Genomic DNA, 12964 nt, shown 5'->3' with positions numbered 1-12964 from the left:
CTCCACTTACTTCTCTCTTAAGTCCTCCTAGCTCCCATATCTAGACTAGGGAAAATCCCAGTATCTCTCACTGTATGATAGCCGCTACTAAATACTGACTATTCATAGTGTCACTTCAGTGTAGACTTCAGCCTTTCTTCTATATGATATAGGTGGCATATCCTTCTTCTCATGACACTGAAACTCAGGGGTGAGACTTCAGCTTGCATTTCAGCTGACCTCCAAAATTAAGCATATAGATCTTCATTTGGCTTCACACATATAATACCTTCCAGTATGTTTTGCCAAGTTTAAGAACAGCACTTTCACATTTTGTTCAGAATTTGTGCCTGGCACTTTCCACTAACAGAAGGTTATATTTGCCCACATGCTCTGTATAGGGCTATGGTGGACCTAACAGACCTAACTCTCTCTAATCTCTAGTGTAGCAGACTAGACCTCTCTAATATCTAGCAGAACAGTCCAAAGCAAGAAGAGACTATACTATTGATTTAAAAGGCATTGCTCCTATATGGACAGAAATCTGGAATTGCTACTGAGTAAAGACTAATGCTATTTATTGTATTGCAGTGGTAATCTCACACAGGAATTAGTATTTCAGCATACTTGGCATTGTAGTCTCACACTTGCATTAAAATTTAAACTTCATGATCCTCTTCTACTCCGTCCACCTCTCAGTAATGATCCAACATAGTATCTGTGAAGGGAAAATATCAGGCTGTTCTGTGAAATTTTGAAATACAAAATCATTCTCATGAGATGAAGAGAAAGTTAAAGATTATGTAGGATAAATTCAATGAGCCATAGCAATATCACCTGCCCAGTAATTTTGTTGCCCTCCCTTTTCATTCTCTTCTGTTTCAGCATGCCCCGCTTGCCCACTTGTTAAAAAAAAAATTTAAAAAAGACTATGTCTTCTTTGCAGAGCTAAGCAGGGCAAAAGACTGTCTGGGCATGATCAACTTGGGTGTTGGAGAGCCAAAATAATAAAACTAGCAGATGCTTAGGCAGCAATATCTGCATGGATGTATTGCAAAGGGTGTTTCTCGCTGTCCCACCCCCAGGGCTACACTGACTTTCAGGGCACCAAGGCCACATGGAATCAGCTGTGCAACCCCACCGTCACCAGCGGTGGGTATCAGCAGCTGGGGAAATGTTCCTGACACCTGGGACACGCCTCCCAGCAAAGCTTGTCTGGAGACACAATGCCACATGCTGCACAGCGCCGTGGCCCTGCTCCAGCTTGGGGCCGCCATGCAGCTGGCAGAGCCCCAGCAGCTGGGGAGCCCACACCGCAGACGGAAGCAGGAGACGGGGTCTGGGAGCATCAGCCTTGTCCTGACAGCCTTTGACTAGACAGGTCTGGTTACAGCAGCTGAAGGTCTGATCTGCAACACACAAATCCAGCATGAACAATACAAAAATGGAAAGCATCCTGTACTAGGGGAACATCTGTTTAGGCGGTGAAAACCCCGTGGAGTGCATCATTCTGGGTGAATCAGCACAGTTGAGACGGCTGTTCAGCTGCCCGAGTGGCTGGTTTAATTTTTTCCCAGCTTAGCTTTGTGCCATCACTGAGATTTATTATCCGCGGCACTGCACAATTCCAGGAGGCGCGGTTATCAGGAAGTACTTGGCTCCCCAGCTCTGTTACTGGGCTTTGCACTGCATAAATTACAAGGTGTGCACTGCCTAGCAGATAAGCAGACCCTCTGTTTGCCTTGTGTTCTGAATTGTCAGTCCTTACTGTATGCCCATGTTGGTACTGATAGCACTGAACAAGATCGAGATTCTTCGCTGACGTGAATTGACATTGATCCGTCAAAATCAGTGATGCACTGTGGATTTTCCCTCTCTAAGCATCTTTCCCATCTTCAGAACTCTCTGGATGAAAACTGTTGGGTTTCAGGAACCTGAAGGTCTGATATTCTCTGTAATTAAGCTGACACTGTTAGTTTGGATTGTCTTGGCCCTTCTGCAGTCACTGTAGATGGGAAGAACAAATCTTGTTCTTTGGATGCCTCCTCCGACAAAACAGAGCCATGGCCAGTTGACACAAGATCACTATTAACAGCTTTATCAAGCTTATGAAAATGAGTCCAGGAGAAAGAAAAGACCCTGCAGCCTTGAGATGAGTTCTGGAGGGCTCTATTGCCTCTCCTGCTGTCCTGAGGTTATGCCATCCCAGGGCTGCTCAGGTGGGGTATAAAATCACAATTCTAATTTTTTTTCTCTGTCTAGGCAAGGCAGTGATTCCCAAACTGATTTCCCGAATTGTGCCAGGTCCATGTATAGGTCAGCTGGCTGATATTGCTCTTTGTTATGCATATCAAAAATTTATCAGCAAATTAAACCAGAAATGTGGTCATAGAAAATAATTCAGGAGGAAAGAAACCTGTTTTGTGATACAACTCAGAGCACTTGCACTTCGTGACATCATCTTTGACTGAAAATGTCGGTTTTCAGTTTACTTCTGAGCAAAAAAATATTAAAACCACTTCCATATACAGTAGACACTTTAGAGGTGGTGAAATATTGCAGAAACTCCAATTCTTTGTCAAAGTTGAAAGTTATAAAGCAAAATTTTGATAGGCTCCACCTGGATAAACCTTGAAAAAAGAAACCTGTGCCATTGCTTTATTACTCATACCTCAGCAGTAGCCATTTTGTGACCATGGATACAGAACTCAGATGTAAGCCAGGATTCAAAGAAGGCATGAATCTAGTCTAGCACATAAATCCCAACACCTTGAAAGAGAGACATGAATAAACATTTTTCTCCTTATAGCCTATCCTATAGTTATAACCCAGAGCAGACTACTATAAAAGATGATCCTCATCTTCTTCAAAAAATACCACTTTCCAATTATTTAATTAATTAATTCCAACTAGCAACCAGTTTATTGGTGACCTGAGACATGGAAAACGTGGAAATGTGCTGCTCTTGAAGAGACTGGTCTTTGATTGAATGACACTGAATTCTCCAGAAAATGGAACAGTGCATTTTTTTAACAGCCAGGGAATAACAAAGAAATCAGCTGACCCTAATCTTGACGTCCTTTTTCAAGCAGAACTCAGTTCTTGGCAATTTTATCTGACTTAGTGTTAAACAAATGCCAAGCAGAAATTGAATAAAAAGATCAGGTTGTCAGCTCGTAACAATAAGTTGCTAAGTCTTGGCATACAATAAAATCCAAATTAATGGAAAATGATAAAAAGCCCACAGGACAGTCATCTATCAAACTGACGCACTGCATTGCAAAGTATAGTTTACCTTATCTATGCTGTTTAACATGTTTTAAGTAATGTGACTACTCAGCCTAAGGGACAGATCTGCAGGCCCTCATATCACCTCCCTCCTAGCACTTTGCTCTGCTATTCCTGAGAGCAACATGCTGAAGATGAATACTTGCTTGAGTCACCACCTTAAGACCAGCACCTTAAGTCCAGAAATGGGAAAAAGATTACCACAGTGTTTGTTTTCATCTCCTGTAAGGATCTTATCTTCCCAAGGTTTTGCATTACTACACAGCCTGGCAGGGCAGGATGTAACAAGTAACTCTGACAACAGTACAAATGTGTCACTGATATGTCACTCAGTTGTTATCTTATTATGCCATATTTCCAAAATAAGAACTGACTGGTTACAAATCACAAAATCAATAGAAGATACTTGAATCACAGTGGGGACAAAAGAATTATTCTTGAAACTGCGTATTTTCAAAGAGAATTCCTGCGAAGAAACAACTTTTAAACGTAACTTTATTAAATTTAGTGTTTGAATACTTTTCCTCTTGGTAAAGACCTTTTATCCATTAATGCTGGAAAACAGCCTTTTGTGGGATTCATTCCAAATCAAATTTAGGGGAGAAGCAGGGATAGTGTGTTCACAGACACATATGTGCAATTAAATGAGTACATGCTCTCATAACAAAGAGCCAACTCAATTACCTCCCAAGTATAAAGCTTACAAAGAAGAAGATGTGAACTTTATTCCAGAATGTTTACCAAGCAAACATAAGAGAAAGAATGTGGAAGAAATTTATGTGAGAGCAAGTACTTCATACCTTATAAAATCCCCACTGGCTGATTGCAAAAAACTCTTGGAAATGCCAATTAGTCAGGTGTCTCTTTGCCCTTTTTAATTCTCCTGCCTTTATTAAATCAATATCTCAGACAACTTAATGGCTCCCCAAAGTCTAGGTCAAACAGAGAGGCAAGAAAAGGTGGAATTAAAGGCTGTGCTTAATTTTGTGCCATGATCTAACTGTGGGTGAGGAGCGAAGGAATGATTTCGCCTGATTAAATAACGAAATATACAGTGCCTTGAAAGGAAAATTTGCCTTCACTTACAGAACTATGGAGATAATCCCTGACCAAAAACCATTACCACTGCTGGTTGCAAAGTTGTGACAAATTCTTTTCAGAGGCCTTTCATTTTTTTTTCTGCCCTGCATATAGTGACTTTTATCTCCTCTCTGACAGCACCCTGTGAAGGAGAACCTCAAGACTGAGTCTTAGCCCTAACTGCACCCAAAGCCCCTCACCTTCATGGGCTAAACAAGCCTCTGCTGCCACCGAGTTTGCCTCAGCCTTTTCCAGCAGGTGTGTGAAATCTGGTCATGGCACACGAAGGAGAGCAGTCACCCTAGACTTTTGTCAGGTTCAGGGACACTTGGGAATTTGGAATATCATAATGTGGAATACCATACATGAGAGGGAAAATTGCATCGGTGGAGCAAAAACACCCTGACTGAGAAAAGTAAAAATGAGGAGGACCAATCTCATCCACAGCAAAGTTTGCAAGGACAGAGCCTGAGTTGCAAAAGCTGATACAATTCCACCAGCCTTGAGAGAGGTACCCACCATTTGCATCAGCTGGAGACCTGGCTAAGGAGGTGTATTCCAAGCTACTACTTTTTGAAATGATGGTATTGAGTCAAGGTAAGAAGTGAACTATCTGTTGAATGTTCTGTTTTCATCCCTCTTGATTTGATAGGACTTTAGAGCAACAAGTTGCTTAAATTAAACACTTCAGCTTGATATCTAAAGAGGGGATGAGATAATTACAACCTAATCCTACTAAATCCTCTCTTCCCATCCCCTCAAGACTGCTTACATTCTTGCTAAGAAAGCAGATCTTCCCCAACTCAAAGATCAGACTCGTAGGAAAGACTATTTTATAAAAAGCGGTGTAAATATGTAAAAATAACCCCATGCATTTCTGGGAACCTAGATTAGATTTAAATGCTTCTCAGTAACATCTGCGTGATATGAAAATGTTTAGAGGTCCCAAGGAGAATGAGAAGTGGGAGCATGCTTAATAATGAACTTTTTTCTTAACACTTGCTATCGACTAAAAGCAGAGAGGGAAAGCAGAGGCTGCACTGTGGTAAAAGGGCAGAGACCAAGACTGAGAGGGGCAAAAAATACACAAAGCCTTTCCCTTGATTTTGGAGATTAGTTAGTAGTTGAGCCAGACCACAGATCAGGGTAGGGCAGGAGGAGAATTATTACTGCATGTGTCTTTGCTTGGATAACATGAGGAATCACACCACTAGACACAAGAGAGAATGTTATTCTCCCAATGCTCCTGTAGCACAAACAGAGTCATCTTCAGCCTGGAAATGAATAAAATAAGATGCAAAGTGATCCTAGCAGGGTTTTGAAAGGCTAATTAAATTATTTAGAATGCAAGCCACAAAAAACAGCATCAGGTTTTCAAAGAAGCCCAGGTGTAGAGCTTTTGCTGTGTTGATGTCTTCACCTACTGGTAACAGAAATTGTAAAAAGTATTAATCAAGAATACTTTAATTTCAAATTGATCAGAAACAGTTCTTCCTTCTCCCTAGCTGCTTCACTTTCACAATGAAAAGTGGATGTTGAGAAGAGGAATGATTTTATTAGGTTGACTACAATGGTTTGTTCAGCAATGGTTTGGATAATTAACTTCTTAAATTACTGAAGTGAAAAATTAGCACTGAAAATCCATCTGAAAAATCCAAATACTTCACTTATCAAATGGTAAAATAATACAATTGCTTGAATGACTAGAAATTGCTTTCATGGATCTGTACAGTTATCAAAGCAGAGTACTTTGTAATGCAAATCCCAGTTTTTCATTAAGAACATTAGAAAATGGGGAATTTCTTCCATGTTTGAGCAAGACATCACTTTTTGCACAAAAAGGAGTGCCAAAAAGAATTCTTGCTGCCATTTACATCTCCATGCCTCATGTCTGACTTCCTTGTTCTCTGAAAAGCAGTGTAGCAAATGAACTTGATCAACAGTTTTCAATGTGCATGGAAGAATGTGGCCAGTTCATGTTTAATACAGTTCTCTGACCTCTAGCACTAGATTTGGTCTGTACATCTGCTGGTACTTCACATGCTGATGACATGGACCAAGCAAGGTAACACAGATCTCTCCTCTCACTGAGAAGCCATTAAAAGTGTTTGTATTCCTCATTTGGCCAATCAATTAATATTTAAGATCTCATGAGAGAACAACTGTTACTTCTTTTCTAGTATTTTTGCCTATCAGAACTTTAATGCATGTGGCATGATGAAAATTATAGTAATTTCTGTGCTTAGGGAGATTCAGCTGCCAAAATAAAAACTCACACCTGCACAATTCTGAGAAAGGAAGGCTGCACACCTTGGGGGGATTCATGTCCATGGCAGAGTTTCCTGGATCAGGGCCATTGTTTATTTTATACCCATGGACTGAAAATTCCTGGATTCTTCTGTTTGGCCTTCTATGAGTTGTAGCAGTGGTAAGTCATTTTACCTCATACCTAACATGTCATTTCCCATCATCTATTGAATACGCAACCACAAGAAGATGAAGCAAAAACACAGCTATTTCTTATCTCACAACTGTGTTTATTTTGAGCTAATCAGTCATACTGACATCTGTTTGGCCCTAATCCTGATTTTGCTAATAAGCCATTTGTGTAAATCTGTTCTGTGCAAGACATGCCTTACTGCACCCTGAAGACTGATGAATGCATTTTGGAAGCCAGTAATACTTTAGGATAAGTCCACATTGAAACTCCACTAATCTTCCAGTAAATGTTGTCTGTGAATGAGCTCATGAACCTCCAGAAGACCAACTTTATCTCTGGGGTCGAAGCCATGCAGTGGGCAAGTTTCCAAATAGGAAAACAAAGCAACGTCCTTACTCCCCATGATCTTCCCCCAGTTTCTGCTGCTGCTTAAAAAAAAAGGTCCACTCTTTGATATGTGCCCTTGAAAATACCGTGGTTATTTAATTATTCTGTTTCTTGTCTCATGGTAATTCTCCTAGATCCTTGCTACAACAATGCTTCATATTTCTGAAGGCTGGAGCAAGCCAGAATGATCATCTGGTCTGGCCTCTTGCATAACATGCACCACAGCATTTCACTCTCTGATCTCTGAATCAAGCCTTGTACCTTGTGGGAATTCCAGGGTATCTTTTTTTTTGATTCCAAGCTCTGGAGAATTTACCACATCCTTGGTCATCCATTCCAGTCATATGTTGCCTTCATGGTTAGGACATTTGCAATTTGGATTTTTCTGATTTTTCACCTTTCTTCTGTCCTGCTGTGTTCAAGGCACAGTGAAGTCTCTTTAATATCCTTCATGCCATGCAAAACCCAGGAGGCCTCTCTGTCTCCTACTCAGATAAACACACCACCTAGAGCTGCTCACATCCTCAGCTGTCAGAACTGGATTTAACACCAAATTCTCTCTGATAACTCCTCTCTGACATCTCCACAGGTTCTCAGCCTTTGGTCTGAGGGTAGAAACCAGTACAGCAGGCAGTAGAACTGGGGAGGGTGGGACACATTTGCTCCTGAGCACTTCTTCTTGGACACAACCCAGGCCTGTCTCACTGCCCTGGCCCCACTGCCACCTCAGGCCACTTTGGTCACTGTTCTGCCTGGTGGCACCTTGTCACCACTTCCCAGGACACACTACTTCCTCACCCAGTCTGCAGTGTTTGTTCCTCGTCTGCCTAATCTCTCATTCCTCCTCTTAAAAAGCGTGGTTTTTCACCACTGGGCTTCCTGGATAGCACGGTTTTGCCACTCTGGATATAATTTTGGCTATGTATTTTCCCAGGAAATGCCACTTCACCTGGAAGCTTAGTATATTCTCTGTTACAAGAGAAAGCTTACAGTAATGAATTCTTATTTCTGTCAACATCCTCATGTCCTTATTTCTGTTAATTCCTTATGTTCCTTGAGAGGCTCTGGCTGGAAAATGGAGTCCAAAGACAGACTTCTCAAAAACTCCATGTTGACTGGCTCCACAGGCTCCCAGAGTCATTGGGATGTGACCTTCACAGGCATGTTTCACAGGGGAAGCACAGGCATGGCTATGACAAAGCTATAGCACATCAGCAGTGACTGTATTCACATGCAGACATTTACTTTTCTTTCATCCTGCAGTGTGATATAACCTGTATTCGTAGCAGGCTCCTGTGGACGCACAAATAAGCATATCTGAAAACTGGGAGCACTAAAGCCTGGTTTTCTGCCATCCTGCCTGCCTGTGGACCCACAGTAACCCCACAAAATGTCATATTCATCTAGTCCTGCACCCTCTCCTCCAGATGAGGAACACTGGCAGAGTCTCCTGCTCCAAATCAGATGTCTGCTTTCCAGATAATCCCAGGACCATAGCAATGCTGAGGTCTTTATCCTTCAGCTACTTCAGCTGAAATAAGTCAACCACTTCAAAAGTTTCTGAGAGGAGGAGGAATGACACACAGGCAGGCAGACACTCACACAGATGGACAGTCACAGACTAAAAAGGGAAGGAGATAAATAATTTGTCTTGTGGGAGTTTGCTCTCAGTCACCTTACCAATCTTTTCTCCTCTACTTTACGATCTCTGCTGTGAAGTTGCTGGCTGCTCACCCTTGATGCACACTGAGACAAACCCTACCAGCTTTTTTATCCTTCTGGTAGTCACTCTTCTAGAAAGATTTATTGTCCTGGTAAATTCATGTAAGAGGAACCATTGAGAAAAGCTACAAAAAAGTGACTGCTTAGAGTACCCAGGCTCCATCTGTTGCTCTCAGCAAGTCTCAGGAAAGTACTGACAGGCTTAATTTGCTCTAAAAGACCACTGAAATCTGTGAGAGATTCGTCTGAAGCAGCTCACACCCTGTGAGTCTGCAAACCCAGAAAGCATCCCAAGAGCTTCATTTGGGACCATACTACACTAAGCACAGCCCCAGAGTTGCTGCAGCTGAAAATCAGTGCAGAAAGCCCCAGGGTGCCACTGAGGGGATTCCACTCAGTGGGAAGGCGACAGTTCTGTCAGCCTGGGAAGAGCTTCACCTTGACTTGCCTGCACAATGGGTTTTCCAGAGCGTGGATCTGGCCAAGCGCCTCACAGCCACACCAGTTTGGGCTGGGATCACCCCATCACTCTTTCTCCCTGAGGCAGAAGTGCTCTGGCAACACCAGGGTAGCAAGGACAGACCTTGAAGCAGGAGGCAGAGAAACAACCCCCACTAGGTGCCAGGTTTGGTTTACAGTGATTGTTAGTGCAGTTAAAACACCACCAGCAAAAAACAGGCTGCACACCCAGAGTATCACACAAGGCCTCCTCTATCAGCCCAGTGCGAATTTGCTGCTCTCATGGGAAAAATCAAAGGGCCCAGGGCAGCAGACAGTCTGTTAGCAAGCTACAGAAATAGTGAGTGGCTGATGTCTAGACTCAGGAAAGGAAATTCCTGTCCGTGTTTAGAAGAGCCACACACAAGCACACACACACACAAATAAAAAACAGGAAGGCATGTGCTGCTGAAGTCTGATAGCGGCCCAAGGGAAACAGTGTGATTTGGTAGAAGCAGCAAACCGGGCATCTGCTTAGACATAACCTGTCAGGCCTACTGAGGATGGTGCCCTGACAGACAAGTCTTAGAGAAACCTGATCCAGTACAGTAGCACAGCACTGCCTTCACAACAAATGTAGGGGGCAAGGCCTGGGGAGAGAGCCCAGACACATTAAACAGCTCAAGATCTCCTATGGGAGAAGCAGAAGGTTGCAAGTTTTCACAGTGGCTGAGAGAGATACATATTTGGAGCTGTTACAGCTTCTATCTTTTGGCCTGGGAGCCCATCTGTGTTCAGATGCATTCATCTCTCCCTGAGAAGGGAGATGGGTGATATGTGCATACCCATAAGACCCTAGAAAATTCCTGCCCAGACATATTTATCACATTACAATGACCTGTAGAAGTGCCAGGTTTTGGTGAGTATTATGTAATGTGGTTCCAACCACAGACTTTATATTTCTGCCATGATGAGGACCACAATCTCTTATCCAAAAAAATAAAAATAAAAAATGAGAAGGGTCAAGGGTCTGTAAATCACACTGACCTGGTTCTCTAGCAATACAAAGTGGAGTTTTCTTTGCCTTTTTCTTTCCCCCCTAAGATATTTGCTACTAGACTGGAGGGCACCCTGCTCCATTTAGCAAAGACCAGAACAGATTCACCAAGACTTGCCAGGCCTCAGACATTATGTGATCTGAATGCAATTTCTCCACCCAGTCAACAAACACCCTATGTTTATTAATTTCATAAGAGGCTAGTGGGGATGCAGGGAGGGAGGGAGGGAAGAAGGAAAGGAGGGAGGAGGGAGGGCAGGAAATGCTCTTTGACCAAGCAGAATGCCAGAGTTCAGAGAATTGTTACTAGCACATTATGCTGAAATTAAAGCTGGGCAATCTCTTTTTCATTTCGCAGCAAAACTTGCCTTAGGACTGGAAAACAAGATTTCTGTTCCACTGGGCTGGCACACAGCATACAACACAGGCAGGAAGAGAAGAGGAATTTACCAAGGAGAGGTCAGAGAATGCAAACGAAAGTGGTTTTCTTTTACAAAATAAGAGAGTTGGGACTATAACTCTGCCCCTGCACATTACCAGGTTATCTGCTGGCACACTCAAGCCATGGCAAACCCTTCTGGTTGACTGGACCACTGCGGCAGGCCCCTCCCACAGACAAGCCTCTGGTAGGAGAGGGCAGCTGTGAGCAAAGCTCACAGGCTGGTGTCCACTGAGAACCTGGACTCACAAAGTATGGCCAGCACTCTCAGAATGCCACCTCAGCAGTGCCCACAGCTCTTGGGCAAAATAGGAAGTGTCTAAGTGGATTCTAGAGAAAAAATAAAGGTCAGGAGATAAAGAGTGCCACCCTCATGTGAATTCATAGTCTCCACATCCTTTTTCTCCACTGGCCTCAAATAAAAGTGTCTCTGAGCAGATCAAAGGCTACTTAGCTTGGATCAGTGAGCTCTGCACCTTCCTGTAAGGATTTCTCTTATACCTGGTGTCTCACCCTCTTCTGAGATCCACAGCTGAGCCTCACTGCAAACTTTTGACAGGGGCTGGGAATCAATGTTTGCTCCTTAAATCTCCTTCCTTGGCCAAAGGATTGCTTATCACAGCTCTCTTTCCTTACCTTGCATCCTGATAACTGCCTTCTTGGTTCACATTTGAAAATTTCCTAAGGAGCCAGCAGTGTTCCCACCTAAACAAAGAGACTGTGAAGAAGATGTGGATGCACTTCATCTACCTATGTACAAGTTAATGCAAGTTGTACTTAGTTCAGTCCATCCCACCATTTGCCTCCCACATAAAAGAGGCTTTTTGTTTTTGTTCAAGACAAGTATTTGGTTTAGAGTGTGAGGTACTGAGTGAAAACCTCATACCCTACACTATGCAGGAGAGGAGGTTAATGGATCTATCTAATTCTGTCTTTTCACCTTATACTTGCACATCCTGCACATCTGGTTACATTTATGTGGGATAAAGGAGAGAGATTTCAGGTAGCTCAGCTAGCAAAAAATCCTCAGTAGCTTTTGTCCTGATAAAAGCACCATCACATTATATGTGCATGACACAGAAGGTAATCAATTGTCTGTAAATGATAGTTGATACAGGACAGTGTTCCCCTCCAAGCTTTCTCTCAGCAAGATTCCGATCGGGAAGCTAATGCCACAGTTGCACTCTTCATTGATGAAGAGTTACACTAAAGGGATTTCAAATACCATGAACCATAAACCACCTCCTTGGAATCTATTCCTAGGAGCAGATGGCTTACACTGCTTGCCAAAATTTTTGTCCAGCATGGAGAGCATTCAGTGGATGCTAAAAATTAATATGTGATTTTTTTCCCCTGCACCCAAGGAATGTGCTATGAATTTCTACACTGAACACCTTTCCTCTCAGTTGTAAGACAGATGAGGTCACCAGAATTACAGTAAATACTGAGCCCAGAAAAACTGAATTTCATGTTGATCCATCATGCTTTTTACCTGTCAATTCTGCTCATGTAGGTGACAGTGACTGTTGAACAATTTCAAGACTGTAAAGTCACAGACTAATTGAAAGCTTATACAAATCTGGCAGAAGCCTCTTCCAGGTGCCTTGGGCCCCTATCACACCCTATTTATATACACACCCTTTGGAAGATTCAAAGTCAGCTAGTAAGGAGAAAGCAAGAATGCACCTGGATAAAGAAACACATCATCTGTTTATTTTCTTCCCTCTGTCCTTGCATCATATTCATTTCTTAATGGGTAAAAAATTTTTGCAGTCCCTTAAATTCCACACTCAGTTCCTTAAGTGTTTTTTAACTATATGGTGCAGCCAGGTGGTGAACCAATAACATTTTTCACGTTGGTTGACACAATTAAACACTATGATTTTCAACCACCAAGAAAAGTTGGCTGGTTGAGTAAGGGCAGTTTGACAACTGAGATATTTATATACAGCCAAAATGAGATAGTGCCCTATATTTTAAACAGTTCAAGTCAGAGGAGAAAAATGTAAAATTGGTTCCTAGATAATAATGCCTAATCTTTGTTTTTATGGCACATTGCTGTGCAATTAAGGTTGGCTCATGAAAGCTGTGCGTGAGTACACTCAAATTGCTGAATAACCTCATAGATGGCAGG

This window comes from Corvus kubaryi, unplaced genomic scaffold (assembly GCF_017639235.1).
Source record: "Corvus kubaryi isolate FWS band 111438036 unplaced genomic scaffold, C.kubaryi_AGA036_p1.0 74, whole genome shotgun sequence".
In the NCBI taxonomy this organism is placed as follows: Eukaryota; Metazoa; Chordata; class Aves; order Passeriformes; family Corvidae; genus Corvus; species Corvus kubaryi.
Note: the sequence above shows the minus strand (reverse complement) of the source record.